The following is a 24,966-nucleotide window of genomic DNA, read 5'->3' on the forward strand; positions in this document are numbered from 1 at the left end:
ACACTCTAAATCCAAAAGACAAAATTAAAAAATTCCATAACGAACAGTGGACAGCTAAACTGCAAAACCTTAAACCTAATAATGATAGTAATAATAATAATAATAATAACCTTTGGAGAACGGCAAAAATTTTCACACACACAGAACGCCCAGTCCCTATTGAAATTAAGAACATTATTAAAAAGTTACCTAACAATAAAGCTCCAGGGGAAGATGGAATACCATCATTACTGTTAAAAAACCTCAATAATAACATGATAAACATCCTAACAAATATATTTCACGCAATGCTAAACCTATAATATTTATAGCTAAAATAATCTGTTTCCCCAAACCAGGTAAAGATCACAAAAATCCAGCTAACTACCGCCCCATAAGCCTATTAAGCATAATCTCTAAAGTCTTCGAAAAATTAATTCATAACAGGATAAAACATACAATTTATAATAACTTAATTAATGAACAATTCGGATTCAAACCCCAGCACTCAACCACGCAACAGCTACTAAGAGTTACGGAACACATAACACAAGGTTTCCAACATCACCAAGGCACAGCTGCAATTTTCCTAGATTATACGCAAGCCTTTGACAAAGTACACCACCCATACCTTATATACAAACTAATAAAACTACAATTACACCCTACATACATTAAAATCATAAACCAATACCTCACAAACAGAACATTCTTCGTACACTTAGACGGAACTAACTCACAGCTTAAAAACATACAGGCAGGCGTGCCACAAGGCAGTATTATCGGCCCGACCCTGTTTTTACAATATATAAATGATATCCCACGTAACACACGCACCCTCACAGCCATCTACGCCGACGACACAGCAATTCTTGCCAAAAGCAGAAACCCAGACCTAGTCACAGAACACCTACAACAACACCTACAACAACTCGAACCCTGGCTCACCAAATGGAAAATACAGGTCAACATACAGAAAACAAAAGCAGTACATTTTACACGCAGAATTCGACGCCCCCAACAACAATTAACACTACTAAATCAGAACATAGAATGGGTTCCCAAACACAAATACCTAGGAGTCACACTAGACACTAGATTGAACCTACAAGAACACGTAAACCAAACACTTAAGAGAGCCAAACAACAAATACTAACACTCTATCCACTCATACACAGCCGCAGCTCACTATCCAGAAAGAACGTACTACTAATCTACACCTCATTCATAAGACCAATCATTACATACGCACTACCAGCAATAGGCTTTCTCTCCAGGACAACTATACAAAAATTGCAGTACATACAAAACTGGGCACTAAAACTAGCAGTTAAAAACTTCACCACAAGCATCGCAGATTTGCACACCATACATACTAGACTTCGCCCTCGACCAAGCAACGAACTTCTACAACAAAACACAGCAACATAACAATCCATTAATCAGATCTCTAGGCCAGTACGAACCAGACCGTCACGACAAAATTCACCGTTTACCCAAATACATATTTTTAATAAAAGACATACTACAAAATCCAGACTAAAATACACTAACGCATAACGCCCACAAAACATTCAACCTAAACAGTCACACACACACACACAACAAGATAAGGACCGTTTTTGTAACCTCTGCCACGAACCAAGAACCGCCGAGGCGGGTCGCACAATATGAGCAATACCAACAAGCTAATTGCAAAACAAATGCTGACAATCTAAATTACAAGTGTCACAAACAGCCGACACACAAGAATAGCATCCTATTCTAGCTTACAACCCAGCGACAGAGTCCGATATAGTTAAGAAACATCGGGCGTGGTCAGGGCTTGGATGGATCACCATCCGAACTCGGCCCCTGCCGCTGGACCACACCAATTTAGATATATTCCAACAAAGCCATGGCACTCTGCGGATAATGTTACGTTTTACCATATTCCCACATAACCGTAATCAATTACAGTTAAAAACTTCACCTTTTTCTTTATTATTATTATTATTATTATTATTATTATTATTATTATTATTATTATTATTATTATTATTATTATTATTATTATTCATTCTCATATACTTATTATTTTTATACCTTATTTTCTACAACAGGCCAGGTGAGAAGCGCTACATAGCGCACCGGTACTGGCACCGCAATAGGCACCCCCTAGGGGGTGTCCAAACAGACATATGGCGACATAGTTATCTTGATGTTTGTAGTGAGTTTATATCGATTTTCCATACCAATCTACTCGGAAAGGCTATTCAGTTATGAACCTGGAGGCATTGGAAAGAATACATGTTTTATAAAACGTAGATGAGCTTTAGGAGGAATTCAGATTGACAAACATGACCGCACTTACCTGAAATAAAGGAAGAGATGGACCCTACTTGGATTATAAAAAAATTGCCAAAGTAATATCGTCGAGGGAGATTATTATCGAATAATGAGATGTTATATGAGAAGAATGATGATTAAGAAGAGATAGATTTGAAATGTATATTAATACAGATGTTAAGATTTAATGTTTACCTTTCGAGAGGTTATGTGCAAGAAGATGTTACGAAGTTGTATGATACATGTTGTTAGAGGATCGTATTTGAATGTCTATTATAGGGTTAGGTTCATGTTGAGAAGAGTGTATTAGGAAGAGACCAGCCGAGCCTATGTCCATTTGAGACACATTATGACAGAATATGAGTAGTTGTTAGCCTCCTTATCCTTAATGGTGAAGATATAAGAATTTATGTCAAGAGTTATCGTCGTATTTAGGATCATTATTTCCAAGCAAACAGTAGATTGAGATATTGAGCTAATTCGAATTAATGGCACAGCGGAATATGAAATAAGGTTAAACTATGACTGATGGTAGAATAATACACTGACTGACAGAGCAAATGCAACACCAAGGAGGTTCGAAAGGGATGAAAGTTGGGGAAAAAACAGAGTCGGCACGGAAGAATAATTGATGTTTATTTCAAACCGATATGCAGGTTACACAATGCGCACGGCATCGACTCAGTAGGATGTAGGACCACCGCGAGCGGCGATGCACGCAGAAACACGTCGAGGTACAGAGTCAATAAGAGTGCGGATGGTGTCCTGAGGGATGGTTCTCCATTCTCTGTCAACCATTTGCCACAGTTGGTCGTCCGTACGAGGCTGGGGCAGAGTTTGCAAACGGCGTCCAATGAGATCCCACACGTGTTCGATTGGTGAGAGATCCGGAGAGTACGCTGGCCACGGAAGCATCTGTACACCTCGTAGAGCCTGTTGGGAGATGCGAGCAGTGTGTGGGCGGGCATTATCCTGCTGAAACAGAGCATTGGGCAGCCCCTGAAGGTACGGGAGTGCCACCGGCCGCAGCACATGCTGCACGTAGCGGTGGGCATTTAACGTGCCTTGAATACGCACTAGAGGTGACGTGGAATCATACGCAATAGCGCCCCAAACCATGATGCCGCGTTGTCTAGCGGTAGGGCGCTCCACAGTTACTGCCGGATTTGACCTTTCTCCACGCCGACGCCACACTCGTCTGCGGTGACTATCACTGACAGAACAGAAGCGTGACTCATCGGAGAACACGACGTTCCGCCATTCCCTCATCCAAGTCGCTCTAGCCCGGCACCATGCCAGGCGTGCACGTCTATGCTGTGGAGTCAATGGTAGTCTTCTGAGCGACGCCGGGAGTGCAGGCCTCCTTCAACCAATCGACGGGAAATTGTTCTGGTCGATATTGGAACAGCCAGGGTGTCTTGCACATGCTGAAGAATGGCGGTTGACGTGGCGTGCGGGGCTGCCACCGCTTGGCGGCGGATGCGCCGATCCTCGCGTGCTGACGTCACTCGGGCTGCGCCTGGACCCCTCGCACGTGCCACATGTCCCTGCGCCAACCATCTTCGCCACAGGCGCTGCACCGTGGACACATCCCTATGGGTATCGGCTGCGATTTGACGAAGCGACCAACCTGCCCTTCTCAGCCCGATCACCATACCCCTCGTAAAGTCGTCTGTCTGCTGGAAATGCCTCCGTTGACGGCGGCCTGGCATTCTTAGCTATACACGTGTCCTGTGGCACACGACAACACGTTCTACAATGACTGTCGGCTGAGAAATCACGGTACGAAGTGGGCCATTCGCCAACGCCGTGTCCCATTTATCGTTCGCTACGTGCGCAGCACAGCGGCGCATTTCACATCATGAGCATACCTCAGTGACGTCAGTCTACCCTGCAATTGGCATAAAGTTCTGACCACTCCTTCTTGGTGTTGCATTTGCTCTGTCAGTCAGTGTATATGAATATTCGGCACATCCTTTCGTTTACTATACTAGTGGATGATTAATGAAAGGTATATTTAGCTTGTTTATGATTGCTAGTATTGCAAATGAGTTAATATAGGAGAAATAATTAAATGTTTCATTTTTAACAACATTTTTTGAGGGCATGGCAACAATCTTTAGCCATATTAAGGAAACTTATCGAATATCTCGGTTCTCCCAAGTCATATAAAGTCATAAGAGATCAAGTATGAACATTTTCCCCACAAAAAATAATAAAGATGAAGACCTTGTAAAGGGACAATAGGAATATCAAATATGAATGAAGCTACGTGGCAACTAATCAATTTGTGAGAATTATATTCCCAGTAGGGCATTTTATTCACATCATTAGTCTTAAATTTTTCTACAGAGGAGTTGAACCGTGATTTTGGATGTCGCAAGATGATGTTAATTAATTCAACAAAACGAAGTTCAGTATTGAATGAATGAGTTAGTATAAAAGAGGAGACCCCATTTCAATTATGTCATTGCCAGACAGAAATGTAAAATATGTTTGATTCTATGTGAAGCATTTTGTTCTTTTCTCTTTTTGTCACAATTTATTTTCATTTTTATCAGATTAGCATGCTAATAAATTTGTATTCTAATAAGTTGGAATTATTATTTTTGAAAATAGGATAAGGTATGTAGCGATAAGGTAATATAGTCATTTTTGGTAATGATTATTCACATTGCATGTCGAATGGCGACGTCCACCGGCAGAATTGGTTTAGTGAGCGATACTTAGAGGACTTGCAAGCGATCTTTCTCGGAACCTACGGTGATTGAGTAGAATATTCATGAAACAAATTTCTTCCCTGAGATGCTACCGGGATTATCTACACTCCGACTTGGACGCAGGTGGGATAGATAGATAGATAGATAGATAGATAGATAGATAGATAGATAGATAGATAGATAGATAGATAGATAGATAATACTAGAAAGTAGTCATAGGCCCGGTTGTATAAAGACATCTGACTGGAGATCAATTAAGAACTTAGTTCTGAAAATGAACTGAGGTTACGACTTCATCGCGTTGTATAAAACTGAACTCGGTTTACACATGTGTAGTTCAAATGTAATCGGAGTTCAAAAAAGTGGACGTGGCAACACCGCAAAACAAATGAAATACGTAATAGCTCGGCCCTTTGGATAATACATAAATGGCGGGATTGACCTGGGCGTGACTGTAAACAAATGAAATACGAAACTGCCGTGACTGTCGAAGCAGGAGAAGAAGAAGAAATATTGAAATCTCGCGAAGTAAATATGGAAGGAAATTCAAAGGAGCGTTCTGCGAATTTCACACCGAAATAAAAGGACAATCTGGTGGATATTGTACTATCGAGCTACAAACATATAATAGAATTTAAAAAAAAAGAACCGATATGGTGATATCAAAGTTGAACGAGAAAGCCGTTGACTTGTCAATTTAAAGAAATCTCCAACAACCAATTGAAAACTTCTTGTAGCATAAAACATACACATGGGTGACAGGGGATAATTTCTTTGAGTATGTTTTTGTAGTATGTCCCTTAACATCAGTTCCAGTCGTTCCTCAACATCTTTCGAGAAACGGAATCTCATTTTGAACATTTGATCACTCATTTCAATCATCGGATTCCGTCTGTACTGAAAGACGCGAGGAGCTCATTGTAAAATCAACTCTTCTTCATCAGACGAAAAGTCGGAATAATCTGACATCCCTGCTAGTTGCTTTGTTTTGTAAACTTGAAACATAATTTAAAATAATTAATTATTGAAGCAGTATCATAAAACTAAGTAACAACAACGTGTTGGTATGGCAGTAGGCTATTGTAGTAGTATAATTGGATGGTTCGGCCGCCACCGCCACCTCCGGCTCCCAGTGGCCACCTCCACCTCAGCCAGTGGCCTCTTCCAGTACTGCCAACTTAACCTAACTAGCGCGACAGTACTGCCAACTTAACCTAACTAGCGCGAAATTTGAATTTGTAAACAAAGCCACGTGCTTTTTGACAGCTGTCATCGACAACAACGCATCGCTAACCTCAGTACTGCCATCTTGACGGGCCTAAACCTCAGTAGTGCCAACTTAACCTAACTAGCTCGAGATAAACAAAGCCACGTGCTTTTTGACAGCCACGTGCTTTTTGACAGCCACGTGCTTTTTGACAGATTTGTAAACAAAGCCACGTGCTTTTTGACAGACAACAACGCATCGCTAACCTCAGTACTGCCATCTTGACGGGAATAAACCTCGGTGGTACCAACTTAACCTAACTAGCGAGAGGTAAACAAAGCCACGTGCTTTTTGACAGCTACATGCTTTTTGACAGCTGCCATCCGCCATCTTTGAGCACCGTGCTGCCCTTTTTCGTCACCTGTCATCGGCAGTGCTGCCATCTTGACGGGTCTAAACCTTAGTGCTACCAACTTAACCTAACTAGCGCGAGGTAAACAAAGCCACGTGTTTTTTGACAGCCGTCATCCGCCATCTTTGAGCACAGTGCTGCCCTCTTTAGCTACTTACCTTTGAAATGTGGTGGCGGATAATTTGAAAAATGCTTTTTGACAGCAGCCATATTGCATCGCAAACCTCCGTGCTGCCCTCTTTAGCTAGATACCTGTGGTAGCAGACAATTCCACGTGACAGCAGCCATCTTTAATCAAGAGAGCACCGTGCTGCCCTCTATGTGGTGGCGGCAAATTGAAAAATTCCACGTGCTCTTGTTTGGAAACAAACTCACGTGCTTTTTTTGACAGCTACCATCCACCATCTTTAATCAACAGAGCACAGTGCTGTACTCTTTAGCTAGATACCTTTGAAATGTGGTGGCGGCAATTTGAAAAATTCTATGTGCTCTTGTTGGGAAACAAAGCTACGTGCTTTTTTTTTTGACAGCTGTCATCCGCCATCTTTAATCAATAGAGCACTGTGCTGCTATCATGCGGGCAATTTCGTTAGCTGTCATCCGCCATCTTTAATCCAGAGAGAACAGTGCTGCCCTCTATGTGGTGGCGGCAAATTGAAAAATTCCACGTGCTCTTGTTTGAAAACATACTCACGTGCTTTTTTGACAGCTGTCATCCGCCATCTTTAATCCAGAGAGAACAGTGCTACCCTCTATGTGGTGGCGGCAAATTGAAAAATTCCACGTGCTCTTGTTTGAAAACATACTCACGTGCTTTTTTGACAGCTGTCATCCGCCATCTTTAATCCAGAGAGAACAGTGCTGCACTCTATGTGGTGGCGGTAAATTCCATGTGCTTTACAAACCTATGTGCTTTTCTGACAGCTGTCATCCGCCATCTTTAATCTAGAGAGAACAGTGCTGCACTCTATGTGGTGGCGGCAAATTCCACGTGCTTTACAAACCTATGCGCTTTTCTGTCATCCACCATCTTTAATCTAGAGAGAACAGTGCTGCACTCTATGCGGTGGCGGCAAATTCTACGTGCTTTACAAACCTATGCGCTTTTCTGTCATCTACCATCTTTAATCTAGAGAGAACAGTGCTGCACTCTATGTGGTGGCGGCAAATTCTACGTGCTCTTATTTGGAAACAAATTCTACTCGCTCTTCAGCTGTCATCTACCATCTTTAATCAAGAGAGCACCGTGCTGCCCTCTTTGTGGTGGCGGATAATTTGAAAAAATTCTTTTCGACAAGCAGCCATCTTTAATCCAGAGAGAACAGTGCTGCCCTCTTTAGCTACTTACCTTTGAGGCGGTTAATTTGAAAAATTCTTTTCGACAAGCTGCCATCTTTAATCCAGAGAGAACAGTGCTGCCCTCTTTAGCTACTTACCTTTGAGGCGGTTAATTTGAAAAATTCTAGCTGCCATCTTTAATGAAAAGGGCATCGTGGTGCTATCTTGCGGGTAATATTTTACGTCACAGCTGTCATCCACCATCTTGCATTGCTAACCTTAGTGCTGCCCTCTTTAGCTACTTACCTTTGACAAGCTGTCACCCGCCATATTACATCGCAAACCTCAGTGCTGCACTCTATGTGGTGGCGGATAACTTGAAAAAATCTTTTTGACAAGCAGCCATCTTTAATCAACAGAGCACCGTGCTGACATCTTTAGCTACCGCCATCTTACATCGCTTACCTCGCTGCTGCACTCTATGTGGTGGCGGTTAATTCGAACAAGTTTAATCACGCATCGGGTAAGCTAGAGTAAGCACGTGCTGCAGTGATGACGTTATCATGCATGTTTAAACCCGTTCGTTGACTAAAAGTTTTAGTCTTCGGGAAACAGTGATAGAGTGTGGAGTGCAAACATGACGAAAACATTAATAGTTGATGTGCAAGGCTTTAAAGTAAACGGAAACAAGTTTGTGTTTAAAGAGGTGGCTGTGTTAGATTGCTGTGTGTTGTGGGCACCAAAACTTGTTAGTTTAGTATTTAGTCCACCGTTCCCTTACTGTTTGCAAACAGATGAAGATAAAAAGCAGACTCAGTGGATTGAAAACAATTTAGGTTTGAAGTGGGAAGAAAAAGGAATACCTTATCGTTTTCTACCTTTAATGATGAATGCACATTTGTCAAGAGCAGATCTTGTTCTTTTAAAGGGTTGTGAAAAGAAAGAATGGTTGCGTGATTTTCTACCATCATCATGTGAAGTTATCGACATGCATGAATTGGGGTGCCCATCATTTAAAACTCTTCCGAAAGAGCATAGTAGAGAAACAACTAAACAGTCTTTACAACATGTATGCATGCTCTTTGATTGGTTGTGTCGCAGTGCATGTTGGGAAGTGAACAACATATGTAAATTGCAGTGTCGAAATAACCTTAGTGTAAAAGAAACATTTGTAGAGTAAAGACATCATGTCATTTCTAACAGATACTAAGTGTAACGCAGTTGAAAAGGCGATCGTAAAGTTTTATGCATGCAAAAAGAAACTAAACACTTTTACTGAAGAAGAGTTAAATGCATTACCAAAGGCATTTTTGGTCAATGTAGCTGCGAATGCTGTAAAGAAGATTTGGGATAAGGTGCCTCGTGAGTGGACTCAAGATCCTGTTTTGTCAGAGCTTCAAACGTGTAGTTTACATCATGAACACGTGAGTTTAGCTAGAAGACCTTCTGTGAGACAGTGCCGTACATGTCAACTAATTAAACTGTATCACGGACCTAAAACTAACGAGTTGTCTTCGCTTATAAACACTTATCATGGCTGTGGAGAGAGTAAACAAGGAAAAGGTGAAGAAACGTGCTGGGAGAAAGATGAGGAAGCATGTTGGGCGTGGACTCATCAATAGAGTGATTGATCTTCTTTTCTTCGTGCTTCATCTCCCCTGCGGCCCTAGAACACGTTCGCCTGATACGTAGTTACATGCTGCCTGCATAGAGTGTAGCTGTTAAAATCTGCTTCGTAAAGTTATGCTGTGTGTGTGTGTGTGTATGTGTTATTACCTAGTGCTTTAGCTGCTCAGAAGAATATAGCAGCACTTGTCGTTGTTGGTGCAATAAAACGAAAAACTGAGTGACAAAGACCGTAACATGAACAAAGGATAAAAAGGTATGTATATAGTCTAAAATAAATATGAATTGTCAAAACATATTACAGGTGTTGTTTAATCCTACAGCATGTCCTAGTGACTTAGAAGAAAGGAAACGTAGAGGATTAAAAGAAAACACACATAAGATTTAAAGTACATCCTCTTTATTAATCCATGAATTAAAGCTGTTATTAAAACCAAGCCATTTAACATACAGTTTATTACCACGACGTCGAATAACACGTTCAACTAAATAGTGATCAGGATATTTTGTTTTCTGCAGTTCTTCGATGTAGAATCCTCCTTCAATAGGCTGTCCTCTGAGATCGCGAAGTAAATACGTAACTGGATTAGTAAGCTTAACACTTCTGATTTGAAAAATTTCAGTGCTCCAGTTAGGTGTGTATCCTTTTGCAAAGAAAGACTTGTGTTTGCTGATGCGAACGAAATCACCTTCTTTAAAGCGATAGCGACGTGGATCAGCTGTTTTGATTACAAGATGAATAGCATCTAGACGAGGTGTATTCTTTGTAACAAGACGTGGCTTTGTTCCGATAGTGCGATGAGGTGTATCGTTGTAGGTAGATAAAAGTCTAGGTAGCAGATCAATCCAACGATATGAACCTTGCGCTGTAAATTCTCGCCACATCATTGTTTTGAGTGTACGATTAAAGCGTTCTACAACACTTGCCTTGAGATTACTGAACGTAGAGTAGTGTTGAATGCCAAGTAACTTGAGGTAAGAAGAAAAATCCTTGTTGTAAAACTCTTTACCTTGATCAGTTTGAAGAAGCCTTGGGCAGCGTTTCGATTCTTCAACAATATGTTTAAATGCTTCTTTAACTTGAGCTGCTGTTTTAGAACGCACGGGTTGTGCAAAAGCAAACTTTGAGTACACATCGATAACAGTAAGTAGATACTTATAGCCCTTATTACTAGAAGCATATGGAATCATTTCTACTAAGTCTGCTTGCCAGAGATCATCTTTTCCTCGTGTAATAACGCGTCTGCGACAGTAGGTGCGACGTGCTGGTTTATGTAACTCATGTGCGATGTTTACCTTTACAGGTGAGATCTTCTCTTGATGAGCCATTATAAAATAATACCGGCATAACGTAGTTCTCTTTCTATTTCTAGAATTTCTGATCCGTGACCAGTGTGACCAGCCTCTTGCGATGCTCTTAAAAGTTGTAATCGTTCAACGAGTAAGTTTGGGTCATTCCAGTATCTTACATCCACATACGGCAACAAAGGCTTGTAGATAACGTCTAGACTACGTGCAGTCGGAAACAGCTTAGAAATAAACTCACGATACTTGTAACTCTTATTCGCATTTACAGCTTCTGTTCTCTTGTAATTACGTCGTGTTGCATCGGTAGCAAAAAGTATTGCTTTATACTTTTTAAGATCATCTTGTAAAATTATATCCTTGTCAGGTATTCGTGAGAAAAGAAGTTCTAAGAGTCCTTTCGTAGGTTTATAGGTAACACCTTTTACAATGAGTTTGTTGCTATTAATCTTAACATTTGAATTTCCTATCCGGAAACAGTCATCTTCGTAGCGAATACCATAGGTAGTGTCAGTTTGTCCTGTAAAAAGTTTTTCTATATAAGGTGCAAAGAGAGATCCATAGGTATCTTGAATAAAAGTTCTAAACTGATTGCGATATTCTGGTGTAATCATAACCTCAGACAAAGATGGTAGATTTTGCGTCGATGTAGTAGGTGTTTCTGCAATAACATCTGTAGTTAAAAACTCAACACGCTTAGATGGTGATGCATCATTAAGTTCTTCTTCTTCTTCTTCCTTATCTTCCTCTTCTTGATCTACATCCTGCTTCTTCTCTTCCGTATCTTCTTCATGCTTTTCTTCTTCATGCTTCTCTTTATGATATGATGTTTGCATAGAAGCAAAACTTGAAGTAGACTGCGGTAATGAAGTAGAATTAAAAATTTCTTTGAGTGGTGTACTTAGTTGTGTTTTTAAAAATAAATCCGTGTCTGCTTGAATACGTTTAAGCTCTTTAAATTTCCGTCGAATATTGTTTCGAGCTTGGATGATATGTTTTGTGATCTCCTTGCTAGATGTTAACATGATGGTGGTTTTTAATCAAGTAGTTACTGTAATTCTGTGTTAATGCATATAAAATGATCGAAACCCATGCGATATCGTCCATGCTGTACATCACTTTCTTTATCAATAACTAAAAAGCTGTAACGGTGTAATGACCAACATTTAGCACACATACGTTTAAAGTCATCGAATGTCATATCAGTGTTAACATGATCGTTATACACATGTCGCATGTTGCGCTCATCTTGCCGAAAAAGCACAATAACATTTGCGTTGTCGCGTATCAACTGCTTGGGCACACGAGAATAGGTTTGGCACAAATAGATGCAATCAACATATTTATGTCGACCCATACTAAAGAATGCACGAATAACGTTTTGCTGTTCTGTTGCGACATCATCAAAGATCATTAGAGAATTAGGAAGCACATCGTCTGGTGATGGTACTTGCTCATGTGAATTAAATTTAAAATATCTTATTCCATCTTTAACTAGATCGTGCATTACAGTTTGTAGAATAGTATATAGCGGCTGATAGAGTGACTTTGCGAAAACGTAAATATTCTCGAAGCGTATACCATTTACAGAAGTAATAAGTGTGAGTAAAAGATTTGTTTTACCGCATCCCGACGGACCTGATATAATACATCGCACAGTAAAAGGAAACAACGTTCCATGACGTTTTCTTGTAGTTGTACTAGAACTAGGTAAGAGATGTGGTACAATGTCGGTAACAGGTAGCGTGTCTTGCTGCTTTATAATCTTCATGATAACTGAATCATAAAGTACGTAATAGTAATATATATATATATTAAACGAAACAAGAGGCAACGGTTAGTTTATGATTTGCTCTTGACTAGTAAAGTCGTGTCCAGCATGGTGAAACAACGATATCCAAACGACATGAAGAAGAAGAAGAAAGTAAAAACTGTTGGATGGAAAGATATTATAAAGGCTGCGCAAAAAGCTATTCGAGGGGAATACAATCCTCGTGTAGCTATTACTAAGGCGTTACGCGCAGCAAGAGCGAGAATTTCTCCAAAGTGCAGAGCAATATTTAGTAAACGTGCGCGAATTATTCCTGTACCAAAACGAGGAGGATTTCTTCCTGCGCTGTTTGCTGGCTTAGCAGCTTTAGGGTCATTGCTAGGTGGTGCTAGTGCTGTAGCGAGAACTGTCAAAGCTGTAGAAGAAGCGAAACAACAGTTGAAAGAGAGTGAACGTCATAACAAGACGATGGAGGCAATTGCGTTACGAGGCAAAGGTGTGAACATGAAGCTAGCGCCATACAAGAAAGGGCTTGGTATCTACATTTCTCCAAAAAACGTCTACTGAATGCACTGCCATATCGAGCTCTAACGCATGATGAAGTTTTTACGTTTGCTAAACAACTAGGAATTCATTATTTTCGAGGAGTGTATATGCGTGATCAACTACCAGCACGTCCACGTGAACGTGAAAGTGCCGTAATTAACTTGGACGACAGTCGTGGACCTGGAACTCATTACGTTGCTTATGTAAAACGTAAATCTAAAGTATGGTATTTTGATAGCTATGGAGATTTACCTCCTCCTTTTGAGCTCATACGTTATTTCGGAAGCAGTGCAGACATTGTTTACAATAAAAACCGTGTGCAAAACTTTAATACACGCATGTGCGGACGATTATGTCTTATGTTCTTATATCAAACCCAGACAGTAGAGAAAGTGCATTAGTGTATGCGTGATGACGAACAGTGAAAGAACGTTTGCTGTACGTGGAGAAGGACCTGAAACAACCGTCTATTTTAATCCACCAATCGAACTTGGTTATCAGCTGCATAGTCTTGGACTAGTATCGTTTGAAAGCTACAATAAAATCTATAATGTGCGTGATGGTTTAAACAAGTTCTATTACGATGAGTATGTGCTAACACTACCCTCAGGTAGTTATACAGTAGATGATATTCACGACTATATTGAAAGTACGTTAATTGATCAGTTTGGGGAAGATAGTTTTAGTAATCATAATTACAAGTTCTCAATCACTATAAGCAACATTACGCACAAATGTGTTATTGAATCATCATTTAAGATTGACTTCAAATCACAACCTGATTCGATTGGACCACTGCTTGGATTTTCATCGAGGGAGCTCCTACCGAACGTACGTTACGAGTCTGATCAACCTATAAAACTCTTCGATGATTATAATGTGAACATTACTTGTAATATTATTACAGACTTGAATAGTAATCTACAACCTTCGCACGTCCTGCACGACTTTATTGTTACAGAGGAACGTGGATATACTATTTGTGAGAAACCAGCAGTAGTTCTTTATCATCCTGTGTCTGTAAAACACATTAGCAACATTACTCTTAGACTTGTAAATAAACATAATCAGCTTATTCATTTAGATCAGCACGCGTACGTAGCTTACAAACTACATCTTAAACCAGTATGAAAACCATCTATAAAACACGGTGTACATTCCGAAGGCATACTACATGTGTGCAGAGACTCATCGAGTTAACAGATACCCATAAGCAGATACTCCAAGATTTAGGATATACACTACTACAACAGAATGGAAGAAATGCTAGACATTACGAATACAGTAGAAAGTCGTGAAGGTGTAGTACGAAGTGAGCTTCATTCTTATCAACCTTTTACGTTTGGATTAAATAACAATGATGAAATTCATTTTATTATTAATCAACAAGATGTTTACACCTTACCACACGAAAGCTACCTCTATATTGAAGGACGATTAGAAAAGTCTGATGGAAGTGGACCAAGCACTTCACAACTAAACAACCATGCTCTAGCTTTTCTCTTTTCTGAAGCGCGATATGAAGTAAATAATGTTGAAATAGATCGAACGAAGAATGTTGGTATTACAAGCGCAATGAAACTCTACCCTTCTTTCTGTGATGAAGAAAGTAATCTTTTGCGGATGGCTGGATGGTGTCCAAAATCTACTAACAACTGGATGATTAATGAGGATGGAACTTTTACGGGTATGTTATCACTGAAACATATTTTTGGATTCGCAGAAGACTTTACACGTATTATAATCAACGTAAAACAAGAGCTTATTCTAATCCGTGATCGAAGTGATTACAATTCTCTTAAAGCAGTAGAAACACCTGTAGAATCGAAAATAACACTGCATCGTATACTGTGGCGGATCCCACATGTAACCTTATCTGATCGTGTAAAACTTCGATTGCTCAAGATTGTAGAAAATGATACACCATTACCTATACGTTTTAGAAGTTGGGAGCTGCATGAATATCCTGTGTTACCACCTACAAACAAGCATAGCTGGGCAGTTAAAACATCACGTTTTACTGAGAAGCCCTTGTACATTATTTTTGGATTTCAAACTAATCGTAAATTCAATCACGAAAAAGATAGCTCACTGTTTGATCACTGCAAATTAAGACACGTTAGACTATATCTCAATGGAATTACGTATCCCTACGAAAACATCGACATTAACTTTGAGAAAAATAAGTTTGGGATGCTCTATGACATGTTTTGTAAATTTCAATCATCGTATTATCAGAAAGAAGATCGTCCGCTATTTACACCTCAAGAATTTAAAAATAAAGCACCGATTGTAGTTATAGACTGCTCTTATCATGAAGAATCTATAAAAGAATCTCCAGTTGATATTCGTTTAGAATTTGAAACATCTGAAAACATTCCTGCTAACACAGCAGCCTATTGTCTTATTATTCATATGAGTGATGTTACTTACCATCCGCTAACGAATATTGTTACGAGACTATAAATAAGAATAGATCTTTATCATTTTCATTAGTGTGTGCTTCGACATCGTACGCTATGGAACAAAACTGTAAATGTGCATGCTGTTTGCATGCTCATACGCAACATCTTATTTATGTTTCACGAGTGAGTGAGGCTATTAAGATGTTCTATAAACGTAGATCATCGATGCCGAAACATCTTATTCAATACTTACCACCAGGATTTTTATATACGTACGCTGCCTCTTACGTACATAATTTTTGGGACATCCTTCCTCTACACAGTAAGATGTCAATCGAAGTAGCTTTATGCAGAACTTGTGAGCGACATTACAAGCATCGAGGAGAAAATGGTGATGATGATCGGGATGGACCAAATCCGAGGATTGAACACTGTACACAGTGTATGAATGAACTTTCTCTAGTACTTCATGATGATGATGATGATTCCGAAAAGGAATAACAGCAAGGTAAGAAGTACATGATCTTCTCTGTAAAGCATAACATACTTAGTATAATATATTTCTAAATGCTTTGTTTAATTTGAATGTTGCAGGAGGCATTTCGGAAGCATACGTTGTTAAGAAGCACACCAACCTTGTCAGCAGCAAAAACGAACACTGTTGTAGTACATTTGTAAATAAATATTTGATCGCATTCAAAAAATGTTGTACTTATTGCATTGCTTTACACCGACTTACTCTTAAGAAAAACGATCAGGTCTAAACATGCACAATGACGTCATCACAACAGCACTTGCTTACTCTAGCTTTCCCGATGCATGTTTAAACTCGTTCGAATTTACCGCTACCACATTCCTTTACATCGACTTACTCTTAAGAAAACGGACAAGTCTAAACATGTATGATGATGTCATCACAACAGCACGTGCTTACTCTAGCTTACCCGATGCGTGATTAAACTTGTTCGAATTAACCGCCACCACATAGAGTGCAGCAGCGAGGTAAGCGATGTAAGATGGCGGTAGCTAAAGATGTCAGCACGGTGCTCTGTTGATTAAAGATGGCTGCTTGTCAAAAAGATTTTTTCAAGTTATCCGCCACCACATAGAGTGCAGCACTGAGGTTTGCGATGTAATATGGCGGGTGACAGCTTGTCAAAGGTAAGTAGCTAAAGAGGGCAGCACTAAGGTTAGCAATGCAAGATGGTGGATGACAGCTGTGACGTAAAATATTACCCGCAAGATAGCACCACGATGCCCTTTTCATTAAAGATGGCAGCTAGAATTTTTCAAATTAACCGCCTCAAAGGTAAGTAGCTAAAGAGGGCAGCACTGTTCTCTCTGGATTAAAGATGGCAGCTTGTCGAAAAGAATTTTTCAAATTAACCGCCTCAAAGGTAAGTAGCTAAAGAGGGCAGCACTGTTCTCTCTGGATTAAAGATGGCTGCTTGTCGAAAAGAATTTTTTCAAATTATCCGCCACCACAAAGAGGGCAGCACGGTGCTCTCTTGATTAAAGATGGTAGATGACAGCTGAAGAGCGAGTAGAATTTGTTTCCAAATAAGAGCACGTAGAATTTGCCGCCACCACATAGAGTGCAGCACTGTTCTCTCTAGATTAAAGATGGTAGATGACAGAAAAGCGCATAGGTTTGTAAAGCACGTAGAATTTGCCGCCACCGCATAGAGTGCAGCACTGTTCTCTCTAGATTAAAGATGGTGGATGACAGAAAAGCGCATAGGTTTGTAAAGCACGTGGAATTTGCCGCCACCACATAGAGTGCAGCACTGTTCTCTCTAGATTAAAGATGGCGGATGACAGCTGTCAGAAAAGCACATAGGTTTGTAAAGCACATGGAATTTACCGCCACCACATAGAGTGCAGCACTGTTCTCTCTGGATTAAAGATGGCGGATGACAGCTGTCAAAAAAGCACGTGAGTATGTTTTCAAACAAGAGCACGTGGAATTTTTCAATTTGCCGCCACCACATAGAGGGTAGCACTGTTCTCTCTGGATTAAAGATGGCGGATGACAGCTGTCAAAAAAGCACGTGAGTATGTTTTCAAACAAGAGCACGTGGAATTTTTCAATTTGCCGCCACCACATAGAGGGCAGCACTGTTCTCTCTGGATTAAAGATGGCGGATGACAGCTAACGAAATTGCCCGCATGATAGCAGCACAGTGCTCTATTGATTAAAGATGGCGGATGACAGCTGTCAAAAAAAAGCACGTAGCTTTGTTTCCCAACAAGAGCACATAGAATTTTTCAAATTGCCGCCACCACATTTCAAAGGTATCTAGCTAAAGAGTACAGCACTGTGCTCTGTTGATTAAAGATGGTGGATGGTAGCTGTCAAAAAAAGCACGTGAGTTTGTTTCCAAACAAGAGCACGTGGAATTTTTCAATTTGCCGCCACCACATAGAGGGCAGCACGGTGCTCTCTTGATTAAAGATGGCTGCTGTCACGTGGAATTGTCTGCTACCACAGGTATCTAGCTAAAGAGGGCAGCACGGAGGTTTGCGATGCAATATGGCTGCTGTCAAAAAGCATTTTTCAAATTATCCGCCACCACATTTCAAAGGTAAGTAGCTAAAGAGGGCAGCACTGTGCTCAAAGATGGCGGATGACGGCTGTCAAAAAACACGTGGCTTTGTTTACCTCGCGCTAGTTAGGTTAAGTTGGTAGCACTAAGGTTTAGACCCGTCAAGATGGCAGCACTGCCGATGACAGGTGACGAAAGAGGGCAGCACGGTGCTCAAAGATGGCGGATGGCAGCTGTCAAAAAGCATGTAGCTGTCAAAAAGCACGTGGCTTTGTTTACCTCTCGCTAGTTAGGTTAAGTTGGTACCACCGAGGTTTATTCCCGTCAAGATGGCAGTACTGAGGTTAGCGATGCGTTGTTGTCTGTCAAAAAGCACGTGGCTTTGTTTACAAATCTGTCAAAAAGCACGTGGCTGTCAAAAAGCACGTGGCTTTGTTTATCTCGAGCTAGTTAGGTTAAGTTGGCACTACTGAGGTTTAGGCCCGTCGAGATGGCAGTACTGAGGTTAGCGATGCGTTGTTGTCTGTCAAAAAGCACGTGGCTTTGTTTACAAATCTGTCAAAAAGCACGTGGCTGTCAAAAAGCACGTGGCTTTGTTTATCTCGAGCTAGTTAGGTTAAGTTGGCACTACTGAGGTTTAGGCCCGTCAAGATGGCAGTACTGAGGTTAGCGATGCGTTGTTGTCGATGACAGCTGTCAAAAAGCACGTGGCTTTGTTTACAAATTCAAATTTCGCGCTAGTTAGGTTAAGTTGGCAGTACTGTCGCGCTAGTTAGGTTAAGTTGGCAGTACTGGAAGAGGCCACTGGCTGAGGTGGAGGTGGCCACTGGGAGCCGGAGGTGGCGGTGGCGGCCGAACCATCCAATTATACTACTTATTGTTTATATGATATTCACATAACCTCACTTCTGAAAAAATCTAGCGATCTTTAGCAATGTAATTTAATTACTAGCATTCAAGATATTTATAACTCATCTCGATATTATTAAGACGCGGTATTCTTACGCAGATACGATACAAGGAAACACTTCTCAAGTCTTCAGGACTAGTTCAATGTTTAATATGAACGATAATGATCTAGGTTCAAAGAGATTAACCGACGAATATTCGCCAGTCAAATCTGAACTTAGATCGAGACGAGATGATCTTAGATTAGCGTTTATACAACGAAAAATCGAAGTTCAACTTGACTGGCAGCCATTTTTCCTCGTTAAACTCAGATCAAATGTTTTATACAACCGGGCCATAGAGTAACTTCACCGCAATGTCACTTCCGTGCGATCTAATTCACTACAATTCCTTACAGGATTCCCAGACTTCGATCAATTAACCTGACTACCTGCAACTGGTGTAGTACGTTTTATTTCGATCTTCAGAGATGAAACCAGTTGATTACATCATTAATATGCAATACATGTTTCAGTCTTAGGAATCCAGATATTTCATTATTTTGCCAATGTTACCGAACATTAAGATCACACTATTTTGCACTCTTATCAATCAATCAATACTGATCTGCATTTAGGGCAGTCGCCCTTCTACTCAAATCAATAGATCGGCAAATGCAATTAAGTATCCCAAACACATCCGACCACGACTAGAACTGTTCTGAACTTGTAGAATTCGTGAGCCTTGCTTTATTAATTAAATGAAACTTTTGTTCACCAGATGGCTCACTGTGTGCTATTGTATTCCGAGTAGGAACTGACGCCACCATCTTAGCTCAAAGTCAATTTTTTCATGTCTACACGTCAGGCAACAAGGTCATCAGACACGACAATGACCCACGGCTATTAATACGTAAAAGCAAAAAAAGCAAAGTCACCTCCGTACACGCCATGAAGGCCCTTGGAGGAGTGGAAGGTTAAGGCTTCCACCATTGTTAATCTCGGCACGTGATGGGGTAGATTGGTTAGCTCTTCGCCCAGCCGCCTTTGCCCCCAGGAATTAACCTGATACGCATTTTTGGTGTAGGCTAAGTGAACCTCAGGGCCATATGCACCTCCGGAAGTGGAAATCTCGTTTCTTAAATTTTACGACTCTCTGACGGGGATTCGAACCCACGTCCTTCCGGGTGAACTGAGCACGCCTTTACCGCCTCGGCCAGGCAGCCCCTAATACGTAAAAGCACGAATCTAAATCAATGTTAAACAAATTAAACAATGGAAATTAGATATACGGGATGTATCTAAATTACACCGACAAAAATATCAGGGATGCTCTTCGTGTTATATAAAGAACGATGGCGCAGTTAGATTGGCGGAGAAAATGAGGTTACATTTTTAGTTCCGGGAGCGCGATTCAAATGGACGAACTCGCTGTGCCAGAGAGCAAATCGCTTCAGGGAGTGGGGTGTATGATAGACGGAGAATGCACAAGTTTCTTCGTTCGACTCGCGCAGAATATTGCCCTCGTCTTTTACAGGCAATATCCACAGTGTGTTTATTAAGCAGCCGTAATCGCATACACAGTAATTAAGACACGCTTGTCAGTCACGGAATGCACCCAGTCATTTCTCCTCTCCTCTCTTGGTCTCAGTAATGTTCTTTCCTATTTAACATGCGCGAAGATGTGTCGCTGCCGCCACACGATAGCACATTTCTTTACTCACAAGATTGTAAAAGGAATGAAATACTGAACGAAAGAAACGATACGCCCAATGGTTTGATTACAGTAATCTTCAATATTCTCCCCCCCCCTTTTTTTTTACTTCCATCTTCACGTAACCCATTTCCCTGGATAATTATAATTTATTCTAAGTTCTGCGTGACACGGCGAGTTAAATGCGCCATTACATCACAGCCACATTCGCTGACGAATACCCAGAGGAAAATCTTCCAATAATCCAGGCAGTGATTATACCTAAAAATGGTAGCATTCCTCACCGTTCAGGAGAGAAGGAAGTAAATAATCACCAAAAAAGCCAGGCCAAATATTGACACTAAACCGATGCTGACATGTGCGTACTATCACATGAGGGGTTTCTTCCGCCCTCCTCCACGCAGTCGCCGGCCAAGTGACACGAAGGTTGAATGATGTGGTTGGCGGCGATCATGGTACCGGACTCCATAATATACCCCGTTGCCAATTGCTGCGTTACAGGCTAGGTGTATATCAACCATTTCTTCGTTGGTGTACCGAAATGGAGTCATTCTCACCAACTGATACTGCAAACTTAGTAGATAATATGAACAAAGAAAACTGTATACTGCCAACTAGGGCTGGTAAGTAGCTGCGCTAAACGAACGAGAAACTTTTGCATTCGTACCGAGTATTATCTCTGTCTCCGTCCATCATACACCTCACTTCCCCTCCCTTCTCTTCCCGTCCCTCCTCTGAATCACAGCAGCGGGCAGCAATTTGTGCTCTGGCAGAGAAAATACAGAAGGTCGTTCGGGATTTCTGGTGACGAGTTTGAAGCCGCTGGCGGCGCTGTTATAAACGCGAGCACGTCAAAACGGGGAGTGGTGATTCACGTCATACTGAGAACGTGTGTGTAGTTTCGTGACATTAGCTGCAACGATGCCGAAGCGGATTGGCCCTTACTGGGAGGGCTACAAAACAGCCCTCTCCGATGCTATCCTGCAGTCCAAGACATGTGCAAGAAGCGTGATTTCTTGGTATCAAAGGACGGGATCATTACTGTGTTGAATAAAAAAGGCAAAGGCCGATTAGGCTTAATTTCAGAGCGGAAAAACAGGCAAATTCACGATCATCCACCAGCCGTACACCAGAAGTGCTGAGGAAAGTGACAGCTCTTGTCTCCCAAAGAACTATCGCACGTAAGTTGGGGATGTCTGTTTCAACAGTTAACACCATTATCAACAAAGATCTGCAATTAGAAAGGTGGCCTAAACGCCGAGTTCACAAGCTGTTACCTCGTCACATTTCGACTCGTCGCGCTAACGCTGGAAAGCTGTATGAGGGCTATCTTGCAGGGGACATATGGCAAAATGTGGTGACATTAGACCAGGGCCTCTCAGGGTGACTGTGCACGGTGCAAAAGACGACTTCCCTTGGTTGCCCAGAGTGCAGATCCCCACTCCTCGATTTGGAGGAATAGCGCTGTCTCTCTCTTTCCCCACGCCTGTCTCGCTCGCTCCCCCTGTCTCCCTCTTCCTCACTTGCTCCGTAGCGCTCCAAATCCAAGCCGAGTTGAGCCGAGCTTAGCCGAGTAGCCCAGAGACGAAGCGTTGGTCCGAGCCGAGTGGAACCGATGCACAGTGCACGGAGCTTTTGCGCCTCGATTTGCACGCGTGAGATTTTGGGCGTTTGAGAGGCCCTGCATTAGACGAAGTATATGTGTACCTCAGTGATTATAACAAGCCCCCAATCCTCGATTTACTACCACCATAGAGCCTTTTTTTTAAAATCAAACATTGTATCGTATAAAGAATGTCAGAAAAGTTTTCTAAGGGGTTTCATGATCATCGCTGGATACTGCTACAATGGCAAGTTAAACATTCGCCGTGTCGCTAAGGATGTGTAGGTGAACTCTACATACTATCAAGCAAAATGTTTTAACACCCATTCACAACACAGATATCCCAGCACTGTATGGGAGGGCGAAATATCAGGTATGAGTACATCAAGATAAAGCATCCAGCCACGCCTCTCGTTCGACTCGCCTGTTCTTAGAGAGGATAGAGATGGGAACAGGAATCCGTGCAATTCCTTTCACTGACATTCCGGTGAAGGTACCCGATGGGTCACCCATGGACTTCTGTGTATTTAAACTCCTAAATAAAACTTAAGAACTAAACGCCTACGCACTATCAACGGCATCTGGAAAGTCTGTCAGGAGGAGGGGGATAAGATAGACATGCTAGCTCTGAGAAAATGTTTGCTGCAATGAAAATTGCATTGTAGGGCTATAATTAGAAATGCCGGCTTTCCAATTGAGCATGACCGTTAGTGGAGACACGGATTTTCATAACCTAATTGCCCTTCGAACGACGTTCTGTACGGCGAGTTCGACGATTTGAATCGCATACCCGTAAGTAACAAAGTAACCTCATTTTCTGGAAAGAAAAATGTTCTCCGCCAATCCGATTGCTCTATCGTTCTTTACATAACACTAAGAGCATGCCTGACTTTCTGTCAGTATATACACCCTGTATTAAGGAGCAGATTATGAAGCAAATTAAATAAAGTAAGTCCAGGAAATAAAATAAGTCTAGTGTGTCCTGCGTGTTCACATATCAATTGATGACCCTCATTTTGAAGATACAGCCGATAACGAGGACCAGTGCATCCAGTAACGTTACGAATCATTTCGTGCCGAATTACGAGACAGTTGTCCGACTCGTTGGCTGAATGGTCAGCGTACTGGCCTTCGGTTCAGAGGGTCCCGGGTTCGATTCCCGGCCGGGTCGGGGATTTTAACCTTCATTGGTTAATTCCAATGGCCCGAGGGCTGGGTGTTTGTGCTGTCTCCAACATCCCTGCAACTCACACACCACACATAACACTATCCTCCACCACAATAACACGCAGTTACCTACACATGGCAGATGCCGCCCACCCTGATCGGAGGGTCTGCCTTACAAGGGCTGCACTCGGCTAGAAATAGCCACACGAAATTATTATTATTATTACGAGACAGTTCATTTCAATTGCGTCTTTCAACTCCCTCAACTGTTGATGATTTTGCGTAAGGTCGGGAGAACGCGCAGGGAACTCAATGCAGCCACTTCGGCCAATTCATCTGTGTGGAAATGAAAACAAACAAAAGTGCACTTAGTTATAGGCTCTCAGAGTGACTACCCTTTTGGAACACCCTGTATACCATCGGATTCTTTAACAGAGAGAGGAGAAAAAAGAGAATGCCCCACACAGATGTCGTTTGCAGAAAGTAAAGTTGAACAGTGATCTTTGACACTCAAACGCACTTCATCAACACTTCGTTTCTAACATGGTAGCGGAGATTATCCTCCTGTGAACGAGTGTATACAGAATGTATCATAACTATACCAACAATGAAAAAATTGGGGATGCTCTTCATGTTATGTAACGATGGTGCAATCGGATTGACAGAGAAAAAATTTTTTGCGTGAAAATTAGTTTACTTTGTTACTTACGGGTTCGCGATTCAAATTGACGAACTCGCCGTATTTTCTATGCCAGAGCACAAGCCGCTGCCGGGCTTCAGGGAAGAGAGAAGTGGGGTGTATGATGGAGACAGAGATAATGCTCCAGCACAAGTTTCCTCGTTCGACTCGTACAGGATTGTTCTTGTTTCTTACAGGCAAGATCCACAGTAACTGTCGTAACTGACAAACAGGGACACTGTAATGACGACACGCTTGTCAGTGGAGAAATACACCGGATCGTTTCTCCTCTCGTCTGTTGGTCACACTAACGTTCTTCATTATTTAACAAGCTCGAAGATGCGATGCTGCCGCTCCGCGATTGTGTATTCCTTCACTCATAAAATTGTAAATGGAATGAAATACTTGAACGAAGGAAACAATACGCCCAAGGGTTTGATTATAGTAGATGTTCAACATGCCCCCCCCCCCCCCCCCTCCTACTTCGATACACAGTTCACAACGGTGTAGAGGTGACTTTGGAACTCTGTTCACGGTGTGTGGTGTGTCGCGAACGCCCTGTAAAAATTCCTGTATTCTTGGTACAAGTTCATCTTCTCTTCTTACGGGATTCGCATAGCAGTCAATTTGTGCAGAACAAACTGTACACTGCCTGTTGGGGCTGGGAAATGACTATGCGAAACGAACGAGCATTATCTCTGTCTTCCACTTACACTCCCCGCCCCTCTCTGACGCACAGCGACAGGCAGCGGCTGGTGCTCTGGTATAGCAAACACGGCGAGTTCGTCAATT

The 24,966-nt window shown here is 41.6% G+C and overlaps 1 protein-coding gene across 2 annotated transcripts in view; it reads right to left on the reverse strand.

The window, feature by feature from the left end:
• The window catches only part of LOC136868467 (sialin), a 184,891-nt gene that overhangs the window by 102,467 nt on the left and 57,458 nt on the right, over positions 1-24,966 (reverse strand). The gene's annotated exons all lie outside the window — the stretch shown is intronic.

This window comes from Anabrus simplex, chromosome 1, assembly GCF_040414725.1.
Source record: "Anabrus simplex isolate iqAnaSimp1 chromosome 1, ASM4041472v1, whole genome shotgun sequence".
Classification (NCBI taxonomy): domain Eukaryota; kingdom Metazoa; phylum Arthropoda; class Insecta; order Orthoptera; family Tettigoniidae; genus Anabrus; species Anabrus simplex.